A 27,525-nucleotide genomic window follows, 5' to 3' on the forward strand; every position below is an offset into this window, starting at 1 on the left:
TTTTGCACTTAGGTTGAATTACAATCATTTTCCTCATCTATTGCAATTATTTTCCTCATCTGATTCACTCCCAGTGCTTTACTTTCATGTTTTATTTTACAACCATCGTGCTCAACAACGTCTGTTAATTTTTGCTGTCCAGGTTAAGTTCCTTCTGAGAGAACAGAATCTTAATTTACAATTGATCAGATCTCTGAAGTGTGTCATGAGATGCAGACATGCACATAATGAGATACAGACAGGCAGCTAATGAGCACTGAGAACAGGACATAACCAATCAGCAGGCAGAACACTTGGGGGTGGTTTCCCACTCTTAAAGGCACTCACACTCCTCCTCTTTCCACTAGGGACATCTACAGAGTGAGTCCGGTGTATATAGCACGTAACGCATACAGCACGTGGCTAAGAGCTAGTCTGGTTCAGTCAGACAGAGAGATCACTCTTAGGTTAACAGAGAGTCGAACTCACAGAGAACTGAGCTAACTGACAGGTTCAATGAATCAAATTGAACTAACTTCAAGGTCTGGAGTATATTTCAGTTATAGCTGCATCCAGTTGCAGCCCGTGTTATGTCAGTGTGCTTAACACGACAAAGTGTTTCAACATATTTGAGTTACAACTAGCATGTGGGGCAATCAATAACCGTCATCTACATAAAGTTTGTGATGTGATGCCACGCTACTTTGTTTTGGGAAGAGTTTTTTTGACTGATTTCAGGTAGGAAGTGTGTGATTGTAATCCTGTTGGTTATGTGAGGAAGTGACAAATATTAAAGATGGGTAAATGGACGTGAAGTACATGGACTCTCAGAAAACCTTTGACAAAGTACCATGTTGAAAGCTATTGACAAAGGCTTGAGACGTATGGAACGAGGGGTGACCTTACCTCGACTAGGAGACAGATAACTGAGGATCAAAAGAAGTTGGAAAGGGGTGTTAATCAGATAATGGATGGGCAGCGTGGTGGCAATTAGAATTTAGTGTTAGAAAATCTGAAGTGTTCGGCTTTAAAGAAAGAAAGACTCACGTTTATATTGCGACTTCCACGACCATCAGACATCTCAAAGCACTTTACAGCCAATGAGCTCTTTTGAAATGTAGTCACTGTTGTAATGTAGGAAACGCAGCAGTCAGTTTGTGCACAGCAAGCTCAAACAAACAGATGCAATGACAAGACAAGTTTTTTTGATAATGTTAATTGAGGGATAAATATTGGCCAGGACACCATGGATAACTGCCCTTTTTTAAAAATAAAATAGCATTTAGGGTTATTTTATGCCCCCTAAGGAAACGGACAGGGCTTCAGTTAATGTCTCATTCAAAGGACACCTCTGGAAGTGCAGCACTCCTACAGTACTGAGGTAGAGCCTTGATTTTTGTGTTCAAATTCTGGAGTTGAACTTAAATCCCAAAACTTGTGATGTATAAGCCAGAGTTCTACCCACTGTGCCATAGCTAACACTGCTTTGATATGTTAAAACCAGCACTTCAAGAGAATAAGAACCATAAGTGGGCATTAGTGGGCAGCACAGTAGCAACGGTAGAGTTGCTTCACAGCTCCAGGGTCCCAGGTTCGATTCCAGGCTTGGGTCACTGTGTGCGGAGTCTGCACGTTCTCCCCGTGTCTGCGTGGGTTTCCTCCGGGCGCTCCGGTTTCCTCCCACAGTCCAAAGATGTGCAGATTAGGTGGATTGGCCATGCTAAATTGCCCTTAGTGCCCAAAATTGGGTGGGGTGACGGGGATAGGTTGAAGTGTAGGCTTAAGTGGGCCGATGGCCCAATGGCCTCCTTCTGCACTGTAAATTCTATGATAAGAAATAGGAAAAGCAGTAGGCCGTTCGACCCCTCAAGCTTGCTCCACCATTCAATAGGATCATGGCTGATCCAACATTTTTTTTTTCTTTATTTGTTCCTGGGACATAGGCCAGACCAGGTAGGACAGCAGATTTCCTTCCCTAATGGACATTAGTGATTAGTGTTTATACAACAATCGACAGTGGTTTCATGGTCAACTTTTAATTCCAGATTTGTATTGAATTCAGATTTCACCGCAGTGGCGGGATTTGAACTTGAGTCCCCAGAGCATGACTCTGGGTCTCTGGTTAACCAGTCCAGAGACAATACCACTATGCCACCGCCTCCCTATTCCTCACATCCACTTTCCCGCCCTTTCCCCATAACCCTTGATTGCCTCACTGACCAAGAATCTATCGAGCGCGGCCTTAAATATATAGGACTCTGCTGCCTCAGATCTCTGTGGCAAGGTGTTCCAAAGAGTCACAACCCTCTGAGAGAAGAAATTCCTCCTCATCCCAGTCTTAAATTGGCACCCCTTTATTCTGAGACTATGCCTCTGGTCCTCGACTCTCCCATGAGGGGAAACATCATCTCCACATTTATCCTGCCAAACTTCTTTCCAACAACAGATGTTAGGCTAATCGGCCTAAAGTTACCCGCTGTTTGCCTCCCTCTCTTTTTGAATAGGGGTGTCACATTGGCAGTTTTCCAATCCTCCAGTACTTTTTCAGAATCGAAGGAGTTTTGGAAAATTGTAACCAATGCATCCACTATCTCTGTGGCTATATCTTTTAGGATCCCAAGCCGCAAGCCACCAGGGCCAGGGGACCTATCTGTCTTTTGTCCCATTAGTTTGTTGAATACTATTTCTCTTATGATAGGTGGTGATGGGATTTATTTCCTATGCCTTATTCTTTAGCATTAATGGGATGTTCAAAGTATCTTCCACCGTAAAGACTAATGCAAAATATCTGTTTCACTCCTCTGCCATTTCCTTGTTCCCCATAGCTATCTTCCCAGATTCATTTTCTAAGGTGCCTATGTTCACTTTGATCTCTCTCTTCCTTTTTATATATTTAAAGAAGCTCTTATTGTCAGTTTTTATATTCCATGCTAGTTTGCCCTCGTAGTTTGTGTTCTCTCTCTTTATAATCTTTTTAGTCCTCCTTTGCTGGATTCTAAATTTATCCCAGTCTTCCGGGCTATCACTGACTTTTGCCTCTTTATATGCTTTTCTTTCCACCTAATACTCTCCTTAACCTCCTTGGTTAGCCATGGTTGATTTATCCCATCAAATACCAAGTGGTCTGATTGAGGGGAAATATTCTTGGTATTCAGTTCATTTATATTGCACCAGCTAATATGGCAATAATATTGTCTCAGGCTTCAATTCGCTGCCTTCCAAAGTCTAATTTTTCTCATGAGTAGCAACTTAAATCAATACATTAATTTGTATTCTTACTTATGGGGATATGTTACATTTGTAAACCACAGTCACATGTGCATGAGATAAGGTTTTCATAAAGAAAATATTGTGATTACACTGTTATGGACTTCTAAAAAAATATGTATGATCTATGCATTTATATATGAACTGCATTTTGTGTACTATACATTTTCCTGTCCAATAATTAATTAAATAATAAGTTCCGATCAACAAGTGTACTTATTTTCAGAAAAAGTGTACTTACCACTCATTTAATTCCATTTTTGTAAAATAATTTGTATAGTTTGGATTAACATTGGTGTGATTCGAGATCTGATAACAATAACTTCACCTTTTTTTAAAAATATGTTTATTCAAAGGTTTTCAAAAATTTTTACAAAACACTCCAAAAAGGAAAGAAAATATACAAAATAAAAATGAAAAGGGCAATACGCCAACAAACAAAGCAACTTAATTCTCTAACCCTTAAACGATTTAACAAATTAAGAACAAAATGGGGCAAACGCCCCTTACATAAACCAAACAAGAAAACCCGCCCCCCCCCCCCCCACCCCGGGTTGCTGCTGCTGACCTCCACCTAACGTTCCGCGATAAAGTCAAGGAACGGTTGCCACCGCCTGGAGAACCCCTGCACAGACCCTCACAAGGCAAACTTTATCTTCTCCAAACTGAGAAACCCCACCATGTCATTGATCTAAGCCTCCACACTTGGGGGCTTCGCGTCCCTTCACATTAGTAAGATCCTTCTCCGGGCTACCAAAGAGGCAAAGGCCAGAACTCCGGCCTCTTTCGGCTCCTGCACTCCCGGCTCGTCTGACACCCCAAATATTGCTATCCCCCAGCTCGGTTTTACCCGAGTATCCAAGGGCTTGGACATAGCCTTTGCGAAACCCCTCCAAAACTCTGCAAGCGCCGGACACGCCCAGAACATATGGGCGTGGTTTGCTGGGCTCCCCGAACACCTGACACACCTGTCCACTACCCCAAAAAAACTTACACATCCTCGCCCCTGTCGTATGTGCCCTGTGCACCACTTTAAACTGGATCAGGCTGAGCCTGGCACAAGACAAGGAGGAATTAAACCTGCCCAGGGCGTCAGCCCACAGGCCCTCATCCAGCTACAAACTTCACCTTTTTTAAAATGCTTTTTATTTCTTCCTTGGCATTATTTCCTGACATAATATGAAAGAACACAGCTAAATAATGCTAATGATAAGCAACACAATTTATACTTTTATAGTCAAAGTGCTGCAAAATATGCATTGAACTTCATACAAAAGTTGTGTTTTGTAAATATATTCTTATTTTTGAGATTGGAGTTTTAGTGCAACAAGTTATTACTATAAGGAAGGAAAATGAAAAACAATACATCAGAAAGAGGATCGTCACACATAAGGCAATATTTGGACTATTTTAGGCAATGCAAATACAGATAAATGCATTTATTGAGAATAAATTAAACCGTACTCACACAGTAAACAGTAAAACATCACTGATCATGATCCGCTTTCACTATAAATATTCAACCCTTTGTGTTGGTTGTAATGTGTGATAAATTTCTCAAAACTGAGTTATGGTAATCCATCTAAATGATAGAGGTTTTTTTATATCTCATTACTAGCCTTGAAATGCCACTCATGAACAGTGCAAGGTGAAAGGATGAGGACATAGTATAGAACACTGTCAGAGTTGAAAAGTGTACAAAAAATGAGATGAATTGGAATGTAGTGATCATGTGGCACCACATTTATGCTTTGAAACCTAGGGGATTATAAGAGAAAGGAGAAGATTGAGCTGGAGACTGTGCAATGAGTTTCTATTTCAATAAGGAGGAGAGGGGAGAGAAGAGAGATATGAATGAAAGCTGGATCATCTATCTGATGACAAGCTTTTTGAATGAAAATATCCTTTCCCTTATAGGATTGTGAGAGAGGTGTTGGCAGCATCCAAGACTTTCATAAAATATGGCTTTTTATAGAGGTTACAGTTGATAAAAGGAAATAAAGTGTTTGACACAGAGAAAAGTAGGTTCTTATAGAATAAGAGAATCCCTACAGTGCAGAAGGTGATCTTTCAGCCTATCGAGCCTGCACCAACCCTCTGAAAGAGCACCCTACCTAGGCCCACTCCTCCGTAACCCCATAACCACCTAACTTATGGACAATAAGGGGAAATTTAGCATGGCCAATCCACCGAACCTGCACAACTTTGGACTATGGGAGGAAACCGGAGCACCTGGAGGAAACCCACGCAGACACGGGGAGAACATGCAGACTCCTGTTGCTCTCTTTGGTTGTTTCTAAATATGGCGGTCAATATGGTCGCTTTCCTTAATTCTAATTACGTTTGCTTTAGAGTCGCCAGGTATCTTTCAATACCGCCACAAGGTTCAAACCCAAATACTGATCAAAGAGCCGGTACACCAGTTAGTTAGTTCAAAGTCAATACTATTTATTTACATACACAGCAATATATACTCATGCATGAAATACTACAGACTAAACTATCACTACTCCTAAAGCCTATACTTAGCTTCGGGCGCTCACTCAGTCAGAGGAACAATGGCCATTGTTCGGTTCTGAGGCTGCTGGGGTCGAAGTGGTAGAGGGGAACAGCTAAGGTTGTCCGTCTGGTAGCGAGTGTTGACCTTGGACTTACTTGCTTCTGGTGCAGCTGGTGGAAGGGCCTCTCCGCTGTGAGAGCCGATTCCAAGAGAGCGATTCTCTCTTGGGGCCTTCTTCTTATATTCAAAGGGGGCTTTACTCGCTTTTGGGCGGGCCTTGAACTTGGCCCCAATCAATTGGGCCATTTCTTGATCATTCGCATTGATCCTGACCAATAAAGAGGTGGGTGCCCTGATGGCTGGGCGTGCCCTAGGTGGCCATTGGCCTGCTTTGTTTACTGCTTTCGGTTTGGGGAACTGGCACCGCGAGGTCTGGGGCCAGAACGGTTACTTAAGTATCTTCCGTTGTTCCCAGAGATGGGCCATCCATATGCTAATGGACCTACAGTTTCAGTCTCGTCTGGGAGCTGTTTCTCCAATATGCAGACAGGCTCTGTGCCTGCTTGCTTTCTTAACATTGTTCATTTTTCCCTGCAATCTTTGTAAATGTCCATTTTGTATTCTGGAAGTGGCCATCCCAGGTGGCTACACTCCCTCCTTGTGATCCTCACGCGAAGCGTGAAGGATCACATTACCGCGTCATCTTCGTTCTCCTCCCGAGTCGGGTATCCATAAGCACTTGACAGGCTCTACACTGCTCTGTCCTATGAATTGCAACTTTTACCTAAATTATTTTATGTACATACATCATAATAAAATTCTACGGGGCGCGATGACATTCAGGCATGCATTACAAAATAAAGAGACTGGAATTCTAACTGTCCTTAACTAAACTAACCTCAATCAGTCAAAATAATTTACAACATTTTAAACTGTACAATAGCAGCAACACAGGTCTCTGGCTTGGCAGTCAAGCACAGAGTTTTACATTTCTTTATTCAAACGAAACGAACACACGCGATGAAACGGATGTACTTTAATTCACTTAAAGGGTTTGGGGGATTTGTTGAAGTCTGAAAATAGGGGATCTGAAGGTGTATACCGGTGTGCGGGAGGCTTTCCACCGCCATTTCCTGAGTCTAAGGGTCTAAATGACACTGCAGAGTATCGCCAGTACTAACAGTGCTTCCACAATGTAGGACAGGGAATACCAGGTGATTTGTCACACCAGGTCGGTGATCCGGTAACTATCTCGGGGTTTAGTGTGTGGCAGGGGTGGGAAACATTCACGGCCTGTGTAGTAGGGTAGCGTCCGTGCGCAACTGGAGGGATCCGGCTTAGATCCAACTGTAGAGCATGATGGTTGTCTTCATCTTTCCTTCTTTCTGTCTTCTTCTTTGCTTCTTCCGAGGTTCCTGAGGTTCCCGAGTTCTATGGACACGCATAATTTCTGTTATTATCTTGTTTAAGATCTCGTGTGTCTGTCTGTCTGTCCTTTATTGCCAATCACCCATTATAATTGGTCACCATCTGTGACTCCCTCATTTTGTTTTTAAACCAAATATTTGGGACAAGACATCCGAGAAAAATACTGACACAGTGCGAGCCGTTTTGCAGCCTGTGTGATCTACCATCCTAGTAGTGTTTGAGGATGTAAATAGCATCTGGAAGCAACCTATGGGTTGCCATAAAGAAACAAAAGAGTTTTGAACTTAAAGGGCCAAAATGGCGTGCGTATGGGCCGTGGCGGGTAAGAATGGGTGGAATCCCCAGGTAGGACGGTGATCAGTGACGTATGTGCTCTACCCGAGCATAGCTGACCAGAGGGGGGGTCCTCAGGCAGGGCGGGGACCAGTGCCGTTTCTCCACTGCCTGAGTGACCGGCAAGAACGGTAAGAATTTGTGGTCATCGTGGGGGCTGCCTCTTATGATTACCTTCGACTCAGAAGAGTAGTTATGATTGGTTGTCCGCGGACAAACTTGTTCCATTAACTGCCAGTGGGCGTTAAAAGAGTGGTGGCGTGGGGCCATGAAAACTTTAAATTGACAAACAACATTTAACATTCACAATAACGAACAAACATACATAATAAACATGTTACAGGTTCCATCAGAAAGGACACCGTAACTCTCCATCGGTTCCTTTTTACCATCATCTGGACACCTCATTGTTCTAAAGCGAACAGAGTCGCAAAGGGATTTGTTTGGTGGGAGTCAGACTCTATGCCATCATCTTCTCCCGGCTGCCATACCCTCGACTGGAGGAGGTTTGTTAAAGCTGCTTGGGGCCCATCGCATCATTCCGGATGAGCCTGAACGAATTGTCTTGGTGCCAGAATCTTGTGTCGAGGTTGGAGCTGCAAGGGTTAAATCCGTAATCGGCGGGCGGTGGGTCTGGGTCAGGGGTTTTAATGTATGTTATCTCGAAGGAGTCGCTGGAATCATGTTCGATATCGCTGGGAGTGGGGCCTGGTGCAGGGGTATAATCGTAACGTGGTGTGCTGGGGCTGTCGCTATTGCTATCGCTGTCGCTGCTGGTTGAAGGAAGGGACAGGCGGAGTCGTGCCTCTGGGGGTGGAGTTGAAGTCGTGTCTGAGGATGGGCTGGACAGGTTGGGGGAGGGTAGGACTACGTCGTTCGTGGGCGGGGCGTGCTCATCTGCTGGTGCAAACGAGGTGTGGTGTGCATGGTTGTTCTGCGAGCCATAAGCCTTAAGCTGGTTTATGTGGAACCATGCAGACTTGCCATTCGGATAGGTGATCTTATACACAGAGGGGCTGACTTTATCTGAGATGGAGTACGGTCTGGAAAATTTGGGGGGAAGGAATGAACTGGGGTTGTATAGGGATAGCATCACTTGCTGCCCTACTACAAACTCGGTGGCATGTACTGTTTTATCAAAGCAAGCTTTGCTTTGTTTCTTGCGGGTTACAAGCCTGACGGCTGCTGCAAGCTGGGCGGCCTTCACATTCTCAATAACCTGTGTATTGCTTTCTCATGCGTGAGGGCGGTGACTGCGGGGCTGGCCAAATCCAGTCCTAATAAATATTCTGTGCCTTTCATGGGGCGTCCGGTCATGAGGGTGTGGGGGGTGTATCCTGTGGACCTGTGGACGTGGATACTGTGTTGTGAATGAACATTAATGCAAATGGGAGAACTGTGTCCCAGGTGCTGTTGTGCTGCTGCACCATTTTTCTGAGGGTGGCTTTTAGAGTTCAGTTCATCTTTTCTACAATGCCGCTTGATTGAGGGTGGTATGCTATATGAAACTTTTGCTTTATTCCGAAAATTGTGAGGACATCTTTCATCACTCGCCCTGTAAAATGGCAGCCTTGATCGGACTCTATACTGCGTGGGAGGCCCCATCTTGTAAAGATGTGCTGGGTTAGGATTTTAGCTGTCATTTTGGCAGTGTTTGTTCTGGATGGAAAAGCTTCCACCCATTTTGTGAAGGTGTCGGTGACCACCAACACATACTTAAAACCATTTCTGCAGGGGGGTAGGGGTCCTATGTAATCTATTTGCAAATTCGTCCAGGGGCCATTAACGAGGCGGGTGTGACTTAGCTTAGCCTTTCTTGCATATCTGTCCGGATTTTTCTGGGCACAGATTAAGCAATTCTCAACGTAATGGGTAACATTGGCTTTTAAATCAGGCCACCAGCAGAGAGGTCTGAGGTGGGCTAGGGTAGGTTCAATGTCCTGGTGTCCATGATTGTCATGGAACTGACAAATAATTTGATTCCTGTCCTGGCTGGGGACTACATAAATGCATTATTTTAAAATCACACCGTCATGCTTTTTATCGTGTTTTCAAACTTATCATAAGGGGCTGGGAAGTTGCCTTTTAAAACTTCCCTGAGCTTCTCATCTTCCTTTTGAGCCTTTGCCAAATCTTGAATGTTGGTCTGTGAGACCTGAACCGCGTGTACTGGGGCGCTTTCGGGGGGGGTTCCAAAAGTGACCATGTCTGGAACCTGCTTTCGCTAGGGCATCTGCTTTAACGTTACCAGTGGGGGGAAGAACGATGATGACTTCGAACTTTGATGATTCCATATTTACGGTCTTTGGCCGTTTTCAGAATATGCTGGAGTACTGGGGCTGAGGGTAGGGGCTTTCCGTCTGCGGAAACAAATCCTCTAGTTTCCCATAAGGGTAGGAACTCTGTTAAACTGTTGCAGACATATAAACTGTCCGAATATATGTCGGCTGGGGTCGGAAACGAGTCGAGGTGATCTACAATATACGCTATGGCTGCCAGTTCTGCTGCCTGCAAGCCTAGATGTCCTGGCAATTTTAACGAAATCTCTTCTAGGGAGCGTCCCTGCGCGTCCTGTACATAAATGCCGCAACCGGTGATTCTTTTCCCATCTAAGACTGTGGAGGACTGTCCACATAAATTCTAAGGGGTGCGCATGTGTCTGTGGGCTGGGGTCTCTGGGGTGTAGTGCCTGCTTTCAGGGGAGCTGACTTTGGTAGAAAGGATCCTGTATTATGCTTTGTGGTGATGATCTCACACTCATGTGGGGCACCTGCATATTGTAAGTTATCGGCTAGGAAAATGTGGGTCTTGGTTCTCTTAACTGTGATGTCCCGTCCCTGTAAATGAAGGGTCCAACGGGCTGCGCAGATCTGGCTTACTGTGTCATCTTGAAGTCGACCATCACTAGTAGTAGCTGTGGTGGGGTGTGTTCAGTGAGAATGGTGATGGGGTTGAGTCCTGTAATGTAGGCGAAGTATTGTACTGCCCAAAAAACTGCGAGCAGGTGCCTTTCGCAGGCAGAAAATCCTTGCTCGACTGGATCTAATACGCATGAGGCGTATGCCACGGAGCCTAATTGATCATGTCGTTCCTGGAGGAGCATGGCCGAAAGGGTTCGGTCGGTGGTTGGAACCTCAATTGCATACGGGGAAAGTGGATCTGGGACCTGTAATGCGGGGGCTGTGCTGAGGGCTCTTTTTAAAGCATCCACGGCATCCGTGTGCTGTGGAAGCCATTCCCAAGGTGCTTGTTTCTTGAGAAGTTCGGATAGAGGCGCTGCTTTTTTGGCGAAACCGTCGATATGGTTTCGGCAGTAGCCAACCAGTCCTAGAAATGATCGGAGGGCTGAGACATTATGGGGCAGGGTAATTTGACGATCGAGTCGATTCTTTTCTGCTCGATCTTGTGTTTGCCATGTGTGATTCCTGTTCCTAAGTAAATCACTTTTTCCTGTAAAATCTGGGCCTTCTTGGGGTTTACTTTACAGCCAATTTAGGAGTCCTAAAAGTTTGGCGAGAAGCGAAATGTACTCTCCCTTTGTGTCTGTCTGTAGTAGCAGATCATCTACATATTGGACCAGACAATCTGGTCGGGAAAGTTTTGCTAAACCATTTGCCAGCTGTCGGTGGAAAATGGAGGGGGAGTTGTGGAAGCCTTGTGGAAGGCACGTCCACGTATATTGCTGTCCCTGGAATGTGAATGCGAATTTGTATTGGCACGCTTTATCCAATGGAATGGACCAAAAGCCATTGCTAATCTCCAAAACCAAATTTTATTTTGATTGTAGTCCCTGTTTGAGCATGGTATCGGGACTCGTGGCTACGCTGGGGGCTGCTACTGGGGTTACTTTGTTCAGTTCTCGGTAATCAATGGTCAGTCGCCATGATCCATCGGGTTTCCTGACAGGCCAAATTGGTGTATTATTCATGGAGGCTACTGATCGGAGTACGCCTTGATCAAGCAAACTCTGTATAACTTTTGAGATTTCCCCCTCTGCTTCATGGGGAAAACTGTACTGCTTTTGGGGTCTGGGGTCGGGACCTGTAATATTCACCAAGCCAGCGATCTTGCTACAGTCGTGCTTGTGCTGTGCAAATGCTGCTGTGTGTTGCTGCAGGACTTCTCTAACTTGTTTGTTCTGACTAATGGCTCGAGGGTCGAACCAGAAGTCTCCTACTGAGCTAATCCTGTTTTCATACTCTCCAACTGTGAGCATGGCGGGGGCTCATGCTGCCTTTGCCATTTTCCATACACATTTATTTACCGGATCAAATGAGAGGTTGTGGGAGCTCATGATGTCAATTCCTAAGATGTGTTCGGCTGTCTGGGATAGATAGACCAGAACTACGGGGTGTTTTGTTTTAATGTTCCCTATCTCGATTGCTACAGAGGCTGTGATGTGTCCCTGCTGTAAATGGCCTGTAAAACCACGTGGTGGTTTTACAGGCCGAATGTAATGGTGTCGGTGGTAGGCCACGTGTCTCGCTGAAACATCGTAGAGGAATTGAGCGTGGTGCTGGGCCCTCCTGTGTCCCAAAGAAATTCTACGGAGTGTCCCCGGACTGAGCCTGCCACTACTGGTCTACTGGGCTTGTCCCAAAGGGTGTCACAGACCCAAGTTGGGGAGCCCGAACACCGTCAGTCGGTGCCGTTCATATCTGTGTTCTCAGAACGGGCGCTAATGCTGTGGATTGGCTTTGTCCTATTCTTATTTAGGGTGCCTGTCTGTTGGTTTCTCTGCTGCTTCTGGGGCGCATTGCACTCTCGTGCATAGTGTCCTAATTGTCCACAATTATAACACTCCTGGGATTTGGATTGCTGTGGGCTAGTCCTGCCCTCATTTACCCATGCGGGGTTCTGGTGCGTACTAACTGGATGCATGTCTGCCTGTTCTTCCTCGGTTTTAACAAATGCGGTTTTGCGTAGGATGGACTGTTCCCAAGTGCGGGACAATCTTTTCAAACCCATTTCTCATTGTGGGCCTCGTCTGAGGGTTCGTAATTTGCGCAAGCTCTCTGTCCTGCCTCTGTCGCATGAGAGACTAGTATGCGAGTCCATTTGGCAATATTATCTGGGGACAAATGGGCGCGGGCTAATTGTCCGAACACTGCAGTAAAATGTATCCACAAGCATCCAGCAAACGCTGTGGGGTGCTCTGTTTTCTTTTGCCTACAGTTATTTAGGCCTTCTACGGGGTCTCCTTTGTTATAACCAATCGCATCTAGGATCGCTGTGTGCTTTTCTTGGAGTGTGCCTCCTCATACATTCTGTGGGTCGGGAAGGGCTGCACGACTGAAGGGTCGAGGCTTAAAACTGTGAGCTTCACTTGCTCCTTTTCATCCAGGCCGTACATGGTCGCTTTCTGTTTTACTCTAGCAAAGAACTGGTGGGTGTCCGATGTGGGTAGGAACAGTGTAATTTTATCACATGCTCTTAATTGGGTGACGGTTAATGGGGTAGTGTATAGGAAATCTGAGTTTCCTTCTGCTGCGGCCCTGCGATGTGTGGTTACAGGGTTCATAGGGGTGTGTTCTGCTTGTGCAGTCGGGGGTTGGGGTGCTTTTCGTTTCTGGGGTTTTTCCTGTGTACATGTCCCATGTACATATCTGGGCAGTCTCATTTAACTCCTGCCAATCGGGGCCATTTTCCTGGTCGAACTGGGGTCCAAACATGCTCTGAAACCCATTTTGAACAGAAAGCCGAGATTGCAATTCTGCAATTTGCTTCCGGCACTTTGCGTGATCTACCGAGTTCTGCCTTTGTTCCGTTGTGGAAGTGTGGAGTGCTCGTAGGGCTGCTTTTAAATCGCTGCACTGTTTCTGCAACTGCTCGACCTGTTGTTCGGTTTCCTGTCTTACCAACACCGCGCGTTGCGTGTCCTGGTAGCTTTGTCATATTGGGACTGAAAGCTGCTCAAATGGGCGAGAGAAGACTGGTGTGCCCGCTTGGCATCCTCCACCTCCTTGTCCTTCGCCGCTAACAGCTCTCTCAGTTCCTTGTTTTTCTCTCTCATCTACTTCACTACACTTGTCTCTCTCCTCAATCTCTCTACGGAGCGTCCTCACGACCTCCTCTGTGCCATCGGCTTGCGAGCTTTCCCTAAGCTCTTCTTATGGATCTCTGTCAGGTTCTCCCACCAAGTATACCCTGTACACCCGGGACCTGTTTCATCATTGGCGCAGAATTCACTCCAAAGGGGCCATCCTTTCTCTTTGAGATATTTTCTGATCTCTTCTTCCCATACGGGACACTGTCCTACTCTACTGGTCGCTGCGACCCCGAATTCCTGGGGGTTCATAAGGTGTTCCATTGCCTTCATTGCCATTTTTCTCTATCTCTGTGGTCTACTGAATTTGGAACAGGGGGTGATAAAGTGGTGATGTAAACACGGGTATGGCTTATGCTAATTTCTGGCCTACAAAACTCCCGACAGTTTTACGCAACAAAATCTCTCAGGTTTACCTCATATCCCTGTTAGTACGCATGCATTAACACACTTCCGAATCTTGGAGGTTTGATCAGTATTGTTCTTGCACTTGTGGTTTTTCTGTTTCCAATTGGATTCCAATTCAAATTTGGGTTCTCTCGGAGTGACTAGGCCGCTTCTAGGTCAAGTCCCGTCAGATGTCGCCAGTAAATGATGCTCTCTCTGGTTGTTTCTAAATATGGCGGTCAATTTGGTCACCTTCCTTAATTCTATATTACGTTTGCTTTAGAGTCGCCAGGTATCTTTCGATATCGCCACAAGGTTCAAACCCGAATACTGATCAAAGAGCCGGTACACCAGTTAGTTAGTTCAAAGTCAATACTATTTATTTACATACACAGCAATATATACTCATGCACAAAATACTACAGACTAAACTATCACTACTGCTAAAGCCTATACTTAGCTTCGGGCGCCCACTCAGTCAGAGGAACAATGGCCATTGTTCGGTTCTGAGGCTGCTGGAGTCGAAGTGGTAGAGGGGAACAGCAAGGTTGTCCGTCTGGTAGCGAGTGTTGACCTTGGACTTACTTGCTTCTGGTGCAGCTGGTGGAAGGGTCTCTCCGCTGTGAGAGCCGATTCCAAGAGAGCGATTCTCTCTTGGGGCCTTCTTCTTATACTCAAAGGGGGCTTTGCGTGCTTTTGGGCGGGCCTTGAACTTGGCCCCAATCAATTGGGCCATTTCTTGATCATTCGCATTGATCCTGACCAATAAAGGGGTGGGCGCCCTGATGGCTGGGCGTGCCCTAGGTGTCCATTGGCCTGTTTTGTTTTCTGCTTTCGGTTTCGGGAACTGGCGCCGCGAGGTCTGGGGTCAGATCGGTTACTTAAATATCTTCCTTTGTTCCCGGAGATGGGCCATCCATATACTAATGGGCCTACAGTTTCAGTCTCGTCTGGGAACTGTTTCTCCAATATGCAGACAGGCTCTATGCCTGCTTGCTTTCTTAGCATTGTCCATTTTTCCCTGCAATCTTTGTAAATGTCCATTTTGTATTCTGGAAGTGGCCATCCCAGATGGCTACACTCCGCACAGACAATACCCAACGTAGGAATCAAACCCGGGTCCCTAGCGCTGTGAGGCAGCAGTGCTAAGTTTTTACACAGAGGGTAGTGGGTGCCTGGAACTCGCTGCCGGAGGAGGTGGTGGAAGCAGGGACGACAGTGACATTTAAGGGGCTACTTGACAAATACATGAATAGGGTGGGAATAGAGGGATACGGACCCCGGAAGTGGAGAAGATTTTAGTTTAGACGGGCAGCATGGTCGGCGCAGGCTTGGAGGGCTGTAATTTTCTTCTTTCTTTGTTCTTTGTTCTAAGCTTGCTGTTCTTGAAGAGCTCTTGAAGGCAGCATTCACATTTGACACCATGGGAAATACTGAAGCCAAGATTATTGACTGATGGTGCATGATATGGAGAGCCAGAATGAGGAGGAGAAGAAATACAAACATGTATAGTATGTAATCAAATTTGTTTTTGGGATCTCACAAAAATGGCATTTTCTTTAATTTCCCAGACAACATGTATGGTTTAAATTACTTTTCTAATTTTAATGTGTAAAACAATCAACAGAAATATGAATATAATTCAAATATTGTGCAATTCGATATGGTTGAATATTTTAACGTTAGTGAGAAAGATAATTAATATAATTTTATGTGAATAATGTTGTCATTTAAATGAAGTACTTACAGCAAGATATAATGGGTGTGATCTACAATGAGTAAAGAAAATTACAGCACAGGAACAGGCCCTTCAGCCCTCCAAGCCTACACCGACCATGCTGCCCGTCTGAATTCAAAACCCCGAAAACAAAGAAAATTCCAGGCCCTTGATCTTACCAAATTGCAACAGAGACCATGTCAAGTGCATTTAGAGAAGTGTGTCCTGGTGCTCGTAGCACCGAAAAAGACCACGCTATCGAACGGGACTCGGTTGCAATCTGAGTGCAGGAAGAGATCTGGGCGCCATTTTTAAATGGCTCCCCAATCTCTCGACCCCCGCTGACGCGACCTACAGACCCCCCCCCCCCCCAAGCCCCAACTCACTTATAAGGAGTCCTTGGCCCCCTCCACGAGCAGGGCACCCCCAGGCCCGATTCCCAGAATGGGCCCAACGCATCACCAGCTGGGCACCGTGCAAGAATGTATGTGGGAGACTTGTTTAAAAGCACAGGGAGGCGGTGGAGTAATGGTATTGTCACTGGACTGGTGATACAGAAGCCCATGGTAACACTCGGGTAACCTGAGTTCTAATCCCACCATGACAGGTGGTGGAAATTTAAACCAATAAATATCTGGAATTAAAAGTCTAATGATTACCATGAAACCATTGTCGATTGTCGAACAAAGTGGTTCATTAATGTCCTTTACGGAAGGAAATCTACAGTCCACACCTGGTCTACATGCGACTCCAGATCCACAGCAATGTGGTTGAATCTTAAATGCCCTCTGAAATGGGCAAGCAGTTCAGTTGTATCAAATAGCTACAAAGTCGATAAAAAGGAAAGAAAACGGACGGACCAACCAACATTGACCTCGGCACTGGGAACGACAACAGCAAACCCAGCATTGTCGACTCAGCAAGGTTCTCCTTACGAACATCTGGGGGACTGTACCAACATTGGGAGAACTGTCTCACAGACTAGTCAAGCAACAGCCTAGACTGATCTGAGGGAATCAATAGGAGGGAAAAACACATTAAAGCACATCCTCAGCAACCTGCCTGTCACAGATGCATTTGTCCGTGACAGTATTAGTAGGAGTGACCACCGCACAGTCCTTGTGGCGATGAAGTCCCGGCTTCTCATTGAGGATACTCTCCATCGTATTGTGTGGAATTATCATTGTGCTAAATAGGATAGATTCAGAACAGATTAAAAAAGTCAAGAATGGGCACGCATGGCACTGTGTGCCATCAACAGCAGCAGAATTGTACTCAGTCACAATTTGTAACCTCATGGCCCGGCTTATTCCCCAGTCTACTATAAACACCAAACCAGGGGATCAACCCCGGTTCAATGAAGAGTGCAGAAGGGCATGCCAGGAGCAGCACCAGGCATACCGAAAAATGAGGTGACAACCTGGTGAAGCTACAACACAGGACTACTTGTGTGCCAAACAACATAAGCAGCAAGTGATAGACAGAGTTAAGTGATCCCACAGCCAACAGATAAGATCTAAGCTTTGCAGTCCTGCCACATCCAGTCATGAATTGTTTAAGTGTGTTCCCAAGGCAGAGGCACCAACAATAAATATATAAACCACATGTATTTCTAAAAGCACACTATACTGTATACCAAAAAATATAATCATGATAGGCAGTACAATGTCTGCGATACATCATGGGACTTAGCTAATTAACTTGGCCACATTCCTTGTAAGGACTGTCTCACACAGACACACACAGAAAAGACACATTCAGCAGAAATGTTCCTAATCAGCAGCTCCAGTCAGACGCTCTTGTGGGATGCTGACAATAGTGCCAGCCTGCAACGAACCAAAGGACAGTCAATAATGTAGCCACCTAAAATGGCTGATTCCCGGTTAGAATGGTCAAACCCCGATCTAAAATAGCGAACGAAAGAGGCTGATGGGAAAATCAGCCAACAGGACTCAAACGGACAGCTGCAGGCAAAACAGTGTATTCGGCTCTGGGGAAGTCAGCCCAGACCGATACCTGCAGCCATCAACATCACAACAACCCAGCCATCTGCAGATGAAGCAGCCATCCCCGGGAACAATTGCTACACATTAGCAACATAAAGCCGATCCAGACCTTTCGGCGCCAGCAGTGGCTGTGACAAAGGATGGTAGACGACCACCCCCCGATCAAGGAATCGCCCCATTATTGGAGCATATCGAACCAAGTGATTGGGACCAAGTCCAATCACTTGGAACCAGGTACGAGGCCCGCCCCGAGAGGCGGGAAGCCCCTGGGAGCTATAAGAATAGGGGCTAAGTTCAGATCGACCCTTCTCTTCCTGCTCGCAACCTTCGAGACCCTTCGACAAAGAAAACAGTAAGTCTTACTCCAGCAATCGCTACCAGATAGGTGCTCCTGACTATCGACTTGTACCAGCTTTGAATCCCGCAGACTCAGACCCAATTCGAAAGACCATTTGTTTCCCTGACCTGGTGGGCCATTTCCAAAGTTAAGTATTGGCCTTTAGTGGTAGGTAGTAGTCTAGAAGTAGGATTATTGTATAAGTATTTATTGCTGTATATAATAAATGATCGTTGATTTAACTTTTACTAAGCGGTGTGCTGCATTATTAATCGTTACTTGAGCTTGAACCACGTGGCGTTATCAGAAAGATACCTGGCGACTCGCGAGCAAAGGTGACAGAATTAGAGCTAATAAAACTAAGGCAAATAAGAGCAACATTTTGGCGACTCCGGTGGGACTCGAACCCACAACCTTTGAATTAGAATCCAATTGGAAACAAAAAAAAACACAAGTCTTCAAGCAGTTCTGATTAATAAGTCATAATTCGGAAGTGTGTGTGTGCATGCGTAACTAACAGGGCTATAAGGTAAAACTGATAGATTTTTGTTGCGTCAAAACTGTCGGAAGTCTGTATTTTCGGAAATTAGCGCAAGCCGTACCCGCATCAATGACACCACCTTAGCCCCCTGTTCCAAATTTAAACGAAGCAAGCGGATAGGAAAGATGGCCATGCAGGCAATGCAACGCCTCATGAACCCGGAGGAATTTGCGGTCGCAGCGACCAGCAGCAGTAGAGTGGGACAGTGTCCCATTTGGGAAGAGGAAATCCGGAAATACCTCAAAGGCAAAGGATGGCCGATGTGGAATGATTTCTGCGATAATGAAGAATCAGGTCCCGGAAGTATAGGGCATACTTGGTGGGAGAACATGAGTGAGATCCATAAAAAGAACTTAGCAAAAGCTCGCAAGCCGATGGCAATTGTGTCCTGTCTGGCACAATTGCGAGGCACAGAGGAGGTCATCAAGACGCTTCGCAAAGAAGTAGAGGGCATACATCGTATGAGTAAAGTCGATGTATGCGAGGTTGAGAAAGAGAATCTGGAATTAAGGAGGAAATTAGCAGCAAAGGACGAAGAGGTGGCGGACGCCAAACGGGGTCACCAGTCTTGTCTGGCGCATTTGAGTAGTTTCCAGTCCCAGTATGAAAAGGCTTATCAGGACACGCAGCGTGCAGTCCTGGTGAGGAAAGAAACAGAGAAGCAGGTGGAGACGCTACAGAAACAATGTAGTGATCTCAAGGCAGCCTTGAGAGTGCTCCACGCTGCAACCACAGAACAAAGACAGAGCACCATAGACCATGCAAAGTGCCGGAAGCAAATTGCAGACCTGCAGTCACTGCTTTCTGTCCAGAAGGGATTTCAAGAAACCTTTGGGGAAAAGTTAGACCGGGAAGACGGCCCTGATTGGGAAGAATTACAGGAAACAGCGCAGAGACATGTTCAGGGAACATGTGCGCAGGGAGAGCCCCAAAGGAGAAAAGCACGCCCACCCCCCACACAGCAGGTAGTTCAGGCTCCCATGAACCCTGTAACAACCCACCGCACAGCCACATCGGACGAGGCGGAATTCCTATATTCCAACCCCCTAACAATGACCCAATTACGGGATGCATGTGCAAAAATCACACCGTTCCTCCCCGCCGCAGACCCCCACCATTTCTTTGCCACCGTCAAACATCAGGCGACCATGTACGGCCTGGATGAGAGAGAGCATGTAAAGCTCATGGTTCTAAGTTTGGATCCATCGGTAGCAGCAGCCCTTCCGAACCCACAGAATGTAGGAGGAGGCACCCTTTCAGAAGTGCATACCGCGATCTTGGATGCGAGCGGGTATAACCGGGGTGACCCCGTAGATGGCCTAAATAAGTGTAGGCCGAAGAAGTCTGAGCACCCCACAGCGTTTGCAAGATGCCTGTGGATTCACTTCGAAGCGGTTTTTGGAGACGTAGACCATGCCCATTTGTCCCCAGACAATATGGCCAAATGGACCCGCACCCTTATCTCCCATGCCACAGAGGCAGGACAGAATGCATGCAATAGTTATGATTCCTCGGAGGAGGCCCATAACGAGAAGTGGGTGGTTAAAAGATTGTCCCCCGTTTGGGAGCAGTCTGTTCACAATAAACCCGCCGCTAAAACCACCGAGGAAAAGCAAGCCGCCGCAGACATGCAGGCAGTAAAAGCCACACCTCACAACCCCGCCTGGGTAAATGAGGGAAAGAACAGCCCCCCACCCAAATCACAAGAATGTTACAACTGCGGACAGTTGGGACATTTTCAAAAGAGTGCAATGGCCCCAAAAAGCCACATAATGCCCAGCAGACAGGCACTCTGAGTAAGAAAAAGGCAGAGCCCATCCATAGCGTTAGCGCCCGTTCGGATCAGACGGACTTGACCAAAACAGACTGACGGTGTACGGGCTCCCCCAGTTGGGTCTGCGATACCCTTTGGGATAGGTCAGGACGACCCGTAGTCGCAGCGAAGATTCGGGGACAGCCTATCGAGTTTCTTTGGGACACAGGAGGGTCCCGCACCACCATAAATTCCTCCACCCTTTTTCAGGACACGTGGCCCACTACAGCCACTATCACCCTCAGCGGCTTTACAGGCCACTCACAGCAGGGACACATCATAGCCCCTGTACCCATTCAAATCGGTAACATTACCACCAAGCACCCCGTGGTTTTAGTAGACCTGCCCCACACAGCAGAACACATTCTGGGAATCGACTTTATGAATTCCCACCACCTATCCTTCGATCCAGTCAACCAGTGTGTCTGGAAGATGACGAAATCTGCTAGAACCCCACCACGCTCAGCACGGACAGGCAGGTTAGGGCAGTCCTGCAAAAGAACAGGGCAGCATTCGCGACCCACAAGCACGACTGTGGACGGATGACTGGCTCCGTACAAGTAACAGGACTGGACCCTAGACCCCCAAAACAGTACGGATTCCCCCTAGAAGCAGAGGGAGAAATCCTAAAAGTTATAGAGAGCTTATTAGAGCAGGGCCTACTAAGATCGGTAGCCTCTACTAATAATGCCCCGATTTGGCCAGTGAGAAAGCCCGACGGATCATGGCGCTTGACCATTGATTATCGGGAACTCAATAAAGTCACCCCCACAGCAGCCCCCACCGTAGCAACAAGTCTCGAGACCATGCTCAAACAGGGACTCAATTCCCGCTATTTCACGGTTTTGGACATCAGTAATGGATTCTGGCCATTCCATTGGCAAAGGAATGCCAGTATAAATTTGCCTTCACTTTTAGAGCGCAGCAGTACACGTGGACATGCCGGCCACAAGGCTTCCACAACTCCCCCTCCATTTTCCACCGACAGCTGGCAAATGGACTAGTGAAATTTTCTCGCCCCGAATGGCTGGTACAGTATGTAGATGATCTACTACTGCAGACAGACACAGAGGAAGAGCACATTGAGCTTCTGTCCGAACTCCTAGAATTATTACATTCCATTGGCTGTAAAGTCAACCTCAAAAAGGCCCAGATATTGGAAGAAAAAGTGGTTTATTTGGGTACAATTATCACACACGGCAAACGCGAGATCGAGCATAAAAGGATTGACTCGATTGCTAAATTGCCCCTTTCCCAGAACGTTTCAGCCCTCCGGTCGTTTTTAGGACTGGTTGGCTACTGCCGAAACCACATTGACGGTTTCGCCAGCAAGGCAGCACCCCTCTCAGACCTCCTAAAGAAGGGAGCCCCCTGGGAGTGGCTTCCGCAGCATACGGATGCTGTGGAATAATTAAAACAGGCACTCATAGCAGCCCCCGCACTACAAGTTCCAGACCTGCTTTCCCCTTATGCAATAGAGGTAGCGACCACAGACTTTCAGCCGTGCTCCTGCAGGAGCGGCACAACCAGTTAAGGTCCGTAGCTTATGCTTCCCGACTTTTAGATGCTGTGGAGCAGGGATTTTCAGCCTGTGAGAGGCACCTGCTCGCAGTTTTCTGGGCAGTCCAGTACTTTTCCTATATTACCGGACTGAACCCCATCACCGTTTTGACCGAACACACCCCCACCCAACTTTTACTGGACGGACGACTTAAAAACGGTACCGTCAGCCAAATACGCGCAGCTAGGTGGACCCTTCTCTTGCAAGGACGGGACATCACAGTCAAACGGACCAAAACACACACATACTTAGCGGACAATTTGCAGTACCCCGGAACCCCCCATGAGTGTGAAATCATCTCTCCACACCACAACACAGGCCCCTTTATAGCAACCCCCCCCCCCCAGAAAAATAGGAAATTCATCTCAGAGCCCCCCTCACCCGGACACGTGTGAACCCATTAAGATTTATGTGGATGGATCTTCCACATTCTTAGATGGGCAACGCATAACAGGTTGTGGGATTTATGTTAGGGACGCGCCCTCGAGGAGATAGCATTAAAACTCCCCAGGCACTTAGGTGTGCAGGCAGCAGAGCTTGCGGCCATTGCGTACATAGTAGACCACCCAGATTCCTTCCCCAGCCCAGCAGACATATACTCAGACAGCCTCTATGTCTATAACAGCCTTACAGAATTTCTGCCCCTGTGGGAAACAAGAGGATTTGTTTCCGCGGATGGGAAACCCCTCCCCTCAGCCCCATTACTCCGCCATATTTTACAAAAAGCCCAGAACAGGACTTTTGGCATCATAAAAGTCCGCAGCCACCATCGTTCCTCCCCCCCTGGAAATGTAAAAGCCGACGCACTGGCTAAGGCAGGATCCAGGCATGGGTATTTTTGGAAATCCCCCGAAAGCGCGCCAGTGAGTGCGCCTGTGAGTGCAGTTCAGGTCACACAGACTAGGATCGAGGATCTAGTAGAGGCCCAGAAGCAGGATAGCGCTCTCACTGAGATTGTGAAAAGGAAATTTCCAGCCTCCTACGAGAGGTTCAGAAATACACTAACCACACATGACGGTGTGGTGTTAAAGGACACCCTTTATGTAGTTCCTGAGTCGGATAGGAACCAATTAATTTGTTTATTCCATGATGGTCATGGACACCAGGGAATTGATCCCACTACAGCCCACCTCAAACAGCTTTGTTGGTGGCCAAATCTCAAGGAAGATGTAAGCCATTACATTGAGAATTGCCTGTGCGCAGAACAACCCCGATAGATATGCCAAAAAGGCCCAACTCAGCCACACTCGACCCGTTAACGGCCCCTGGACTAACCTCCAGATTGATTTTGTAGGTCCATTGCCCCCTTGCAGGAATGGCTATAAATATGTTCTGGTGGTCATAGACACTTTTACAAAGTGGGTGGAAGCATTTCCAGCCCGCACCAACACCGCGAAAACCACAGCCAAGATCCTAACCCACCACGTCTTTACAAGATGTGGACTCCCCCGCAGTATTGAATCGGACCAAGGTTCTCACTTTACGGGACGGGTCATGCAGAACGTCCTCACGATATCTGGCATCACCCAAAAATTCCACATTGCGTACCACCCACAGTCGAGTGGTGTAGTGGAGCGCATGAATCGGACCCTAAAAACCACCCTCAGAAAAATGGTCCAGCAGAACAACACAACTTGGGACTCAGTCCTCCCTTTTGCGCTGATGTTTTTGCGTAACACTGTTTCCACCTCCACAGGTTACACCCCACACACTCTTATGACTGGACGCCCCATGAAAGGGACAGAATACTTGTTAGGTTTAGACCTGACCAGCCCTGAAGTAACGGCCCTCACCCACGAGAAAGCCATGGAGCAATTAGTTGCTAATGTCAAAATGGCTCAGTTAGCAGCCGCAGTTAAATTGGGCACCAAAAAGAAACAGAGCAAGGCCTGTTTCGATAAGGCAGTGCATGCAACGGAGTATGATATAGGACAGCAAGTGATGTTGGCTGTATATAACCCCAGCACATTCCTGTCTCCAAAGTACTCGGGTCCGTACTCCATTGCGGATAAAGTAAGCCCATCGGTATACAAAATAAAATACCCAAATGGTAACACTGCGTGGTTTCATAAAAAACAGTTAAAGGCTTATGGAACACAGTCAAACCACGCCCACCACGTCATGCTTGACACAGCAGACCACACCCCGCCCACAGCCAACGTAACCCGACCAACCCCCACCACGTCCAGCCCAGCCACGGACTCGACCTCGACTCCACCCCCAATATATACACTCCGCCCCGGAACGCCCACAGACTGCAGCAGCAGAGACAGCGACTGTGACTCAGACGATAGCCACAGCACGCCTCCCTACTATCCCCATGCAACAGGACCCACACCCAGCGACTCCGATTACGATCCCAGTGATCCCTTCCTGATCACTTCTCTAAATAAATCCCACCACCGACCACCGGACCACATGGACGACCCCGACTTTGTCCCCACACAACTCGACACAACTCATTGGCACCGCGACAACTCCTACAGACTCGTCCGCAACGACGAGAACAACCCCAACTCACACCAAGCAACTCTTTCAGCCCTAATTCACTCCAGAGTTTGGCACCCGGGAGAAGGGGACGACCTTGAGTCTGACTCCCAAACCGCCAACCCCTTTGCGACCCTGTTCGCAACAGAGAACTGAGGTGTCCACATGATGTTTAAAGGAAACGCTTGGGAGAAGTGTTGTCCTTCCTGATGGAACCTGCAGAATGTTTTATGTTATTCATACGTTTGTTTTGTGTTGTTCGTCCGACAGGAGAATTTTTTTTCCAGCCGCTTGTTCAGCGGTACCAACTTATCTGCAGATACCTGGTCAACAGACCACACGCTTGTTCAGCGGAACTAGCTTGTCTACAGATACCTGGTCAAGAGACCACACGCTTGTTCAGTGGAACTAGCTTTTCAGCTGATACTGGTTCGGGTATCAGACGCCCGATCATAACTGCTCTTCTGATTCAAGGATAGAATCACTATAGCAGCCCCACCTCAATGACTACATTTTTGCCCGTTCTTGTCGATTGCTCAGGCAGTGGAGAAACGGCGTGAGACCCGCCCTGCCTGGGGACCCCGCCGTTGGTCAAACACGTTCGGGTAGGGGAGATACGGCATTGGTAGCCGTCCTACCCAGGGACTCCATCCAAATCTTACCCATCGCGGCCCATACGCACCTCATTTGACATTATTTCATTTCAAAAAGTTTTATTTGTTTAGGCGACCTTTAGGGTGCTGCCATCTGCTAGTTACATCCTGGAACATTTGGATGATAAATCAGCACTGGTCCGTCATTGGGAAGTGTGCCGTGTCCTAAAATTTGTTGTTGAAAAAAAATAAGGGAGTCACACAGAGTGACCAATTATAAGGGAATAATTGGCCCCAAAGGACAGACACACTAACACACCGGATATTAAACCAAGGTAGTTATAGATACTATGCTTGTTTTTACAGAACTCCAGAGGCTCCAGGACCGGAGAAAACAAAGAACACAAGAAGGAAAGAGGACAGCCAGGACAGCCATGAGGACTCCCTTCATCGTGCTCAACATGCTTTTTGTGGACATTTGGTTGCGCGGGAACGCGGACCCCATCACTTCAAACTTCCCTGCCGTTAATGTTTCACAGCCCTGCAGTACCCAGAGCCCAGTCACCAGCGACACTGCATCTTCCTGGTGTGCCAGGTTCATAACCTGGTACTCCCTGTCCTACGTGATCGAAGCACTGTTAGCGTTGGCGATACTCTGCTGTGCAGTACAGACTATGCGCCTCCGCAAATGGAGAAGGAGAGCGTACCGCGCTCGAACCCCGGTATATCGGATCAGATCCCCTATATTCGGTTACGACCAGACCCCCGACCCCCGCGATCTATAACAAAATAATAAAGAGCATTCACTTGCGTTATTACTGTGAATAAAGAAATGTACAAATTTTTCATGAAAAACACTGTATGATCCTGAGCTTGACTGCCAAGCCAGGAAAGATTATGGAGTAATGTGATTTTTGTTGTATGTTTTAGGAAGATAGGATAATGCAATGTTTAGTGAGTATAGTGTAATAAGGTTAAAATAGAGGTTCCAAGTTTGTTATTTTGTAAATGCATGTCCCTGCCTGACATACTGCCCTTAGAATTGATAGGTAAAAATTTTTGTGCATAGCTAGGGTCAGAGCAGAGGCCATGTAGGAGGTGCCCCCCCGGTCAGGGAATGGAAAGAACAAAATTTATGTGATCCTTCACGCTTCGCGTTAGGATCACAAGGAGAGAATGTAGCCACCTAAAATGGCTGATTCCCAATTAGAATGGTCAAACCCCGATCTAAAATGGCGAACGAAAGAGGCTGATGGGAAAATCAGCCAACAGGACTCAAACGGACAGCTGCAGGCAAAACAGTGTATTCGGCTCTGGGGAAGTCAGCCCAGACCGATACCTGCAGCCATCAACATCACAACAACCCAGCCATCTGCATATTAAGCAGCCATCCCCGGGAACAATTGCTACACATTAGCAACATAAAGCCGATCCAGACCTTTCGGCGCCAGCAGTGGCTGTGACAAAGGAAGGTAGACGACCACCCCCCCCCCGATCAAGGAATCGCCCCATTATTGGAGCATATCGAACCAAGTGATTGGGACCAAGTCCAATCACTTGGAACCAGGTACGAGGCCCGCCCCGAGAGGCGGGAAGCCCCTGGGAACTATAAGAATAGGGGCTAAGTTCAGATCGACCCTTCTCTTCCTGCTCGCAACCTTCGAGACCCTTCGATAAAGAAAACAGTAAGTCTTACTCCAGCAATCGCTACCAGATAGGTGCTCCTGACTATCGACTTGTACCAGCTTTGAATCCCGCAGGCTCAGACCCAATTCGAAAGACCATTTGTTTCCCTGACCTGGTGTGCCATTTCCAAAGTTAAGTATTGGCCTTTAGTGGTAGGTAGTAGTCTAGAAGTAGGATTATTGTATAAGTATTTATTGCTGTATATAATAAATGATCGTTGATTTAACTTTTACTAAGCGGTGTGCTGCATTATTAATCATTACTTGAGCTTGAACCACGTGGCGGTATCAGAAAGATACCTGGCGACTCGCGAGCAAAGGTGACAGAATTAGAGCTAATAAAACTAAGGCTAATAAGAGCAACAATAAGGGCATCTGAAAGATATCATGAGACCATGAGTACCACCTAGTTGTCCATGAGATGATCACACCGTTCCCAGCTGCCTAGTAACCAATTTCATTGGTTCTAAAAATCAATGTATAATCGTTATGATTGGATTGTGTCCAGCTGAGGTGGGTGAACTGTCAAGGACAAATGCATCTGTGGCAGGTAGATTATACAATGTAATTGTATAAATGATGATAATTTTCTTTGTTCATGGAGAGGGTATCTGGATTGCCCAGTAGCCTCCTCCCTGCCGGTATAATACAATAAACTGTTTGATGTTTGGACCCAAGTGATGTGTGATTCTTTTGGATTCATTCCCACTAACGTGAATGGACAATTTAAAAACTCACTGGAGGAAGAAGCTTCAGCCAGAAATGCCGAGAGGGTGATCCATCTTGATTCCTCCAGCAGTCCCCAGCAGCACAGATGCCAGTCTTCAGCCAATTTGATTCACCCC

At 46.9% G+C, this 27,525-nt stretch overlaps 1 long non-coding RNA gene across 1 annotated transcript in view; it reads left to right on the top strand.

Annotated features, from left to right (window-relative positions):
• LOC140399177 (uncharacterized) overlaps positions 1-27,261 on the top strand; it is a 28,111-nt gene extending 850 nt beyond the window's left edge. Inside the window, exons 2-3 of the long non-coding RNA XR_011937656.1 lie at positions 15,316-15,451; positions 25,362-27,261. This is a non-coding gene — a long non-coding RNA (uncharacterized lncRNA). The remainder of the gene's footprint in view (positions 1-15,315; positions 15,452-25,361) is intronic.
• Positions 27,262-27,525: the final 264 nt, after the last annotated feature.

This window comes from Scyliorhinus torazame, chromosome 22 (genome assembly GCF_047496885.1).
Source record: "Scyliorhinus torazame isolate Kashiwa2021f chromosome 22, sScyTor2.1, whole genome shotgun sequence".
NCBI classification, from domain to species: Eukaryota; Metazoa; Chordata; class Chondrichthyes; order Carcharhiniformes; family Scyliorhinidae; genus Scyliorhinus; species Scyliorhinus torazame.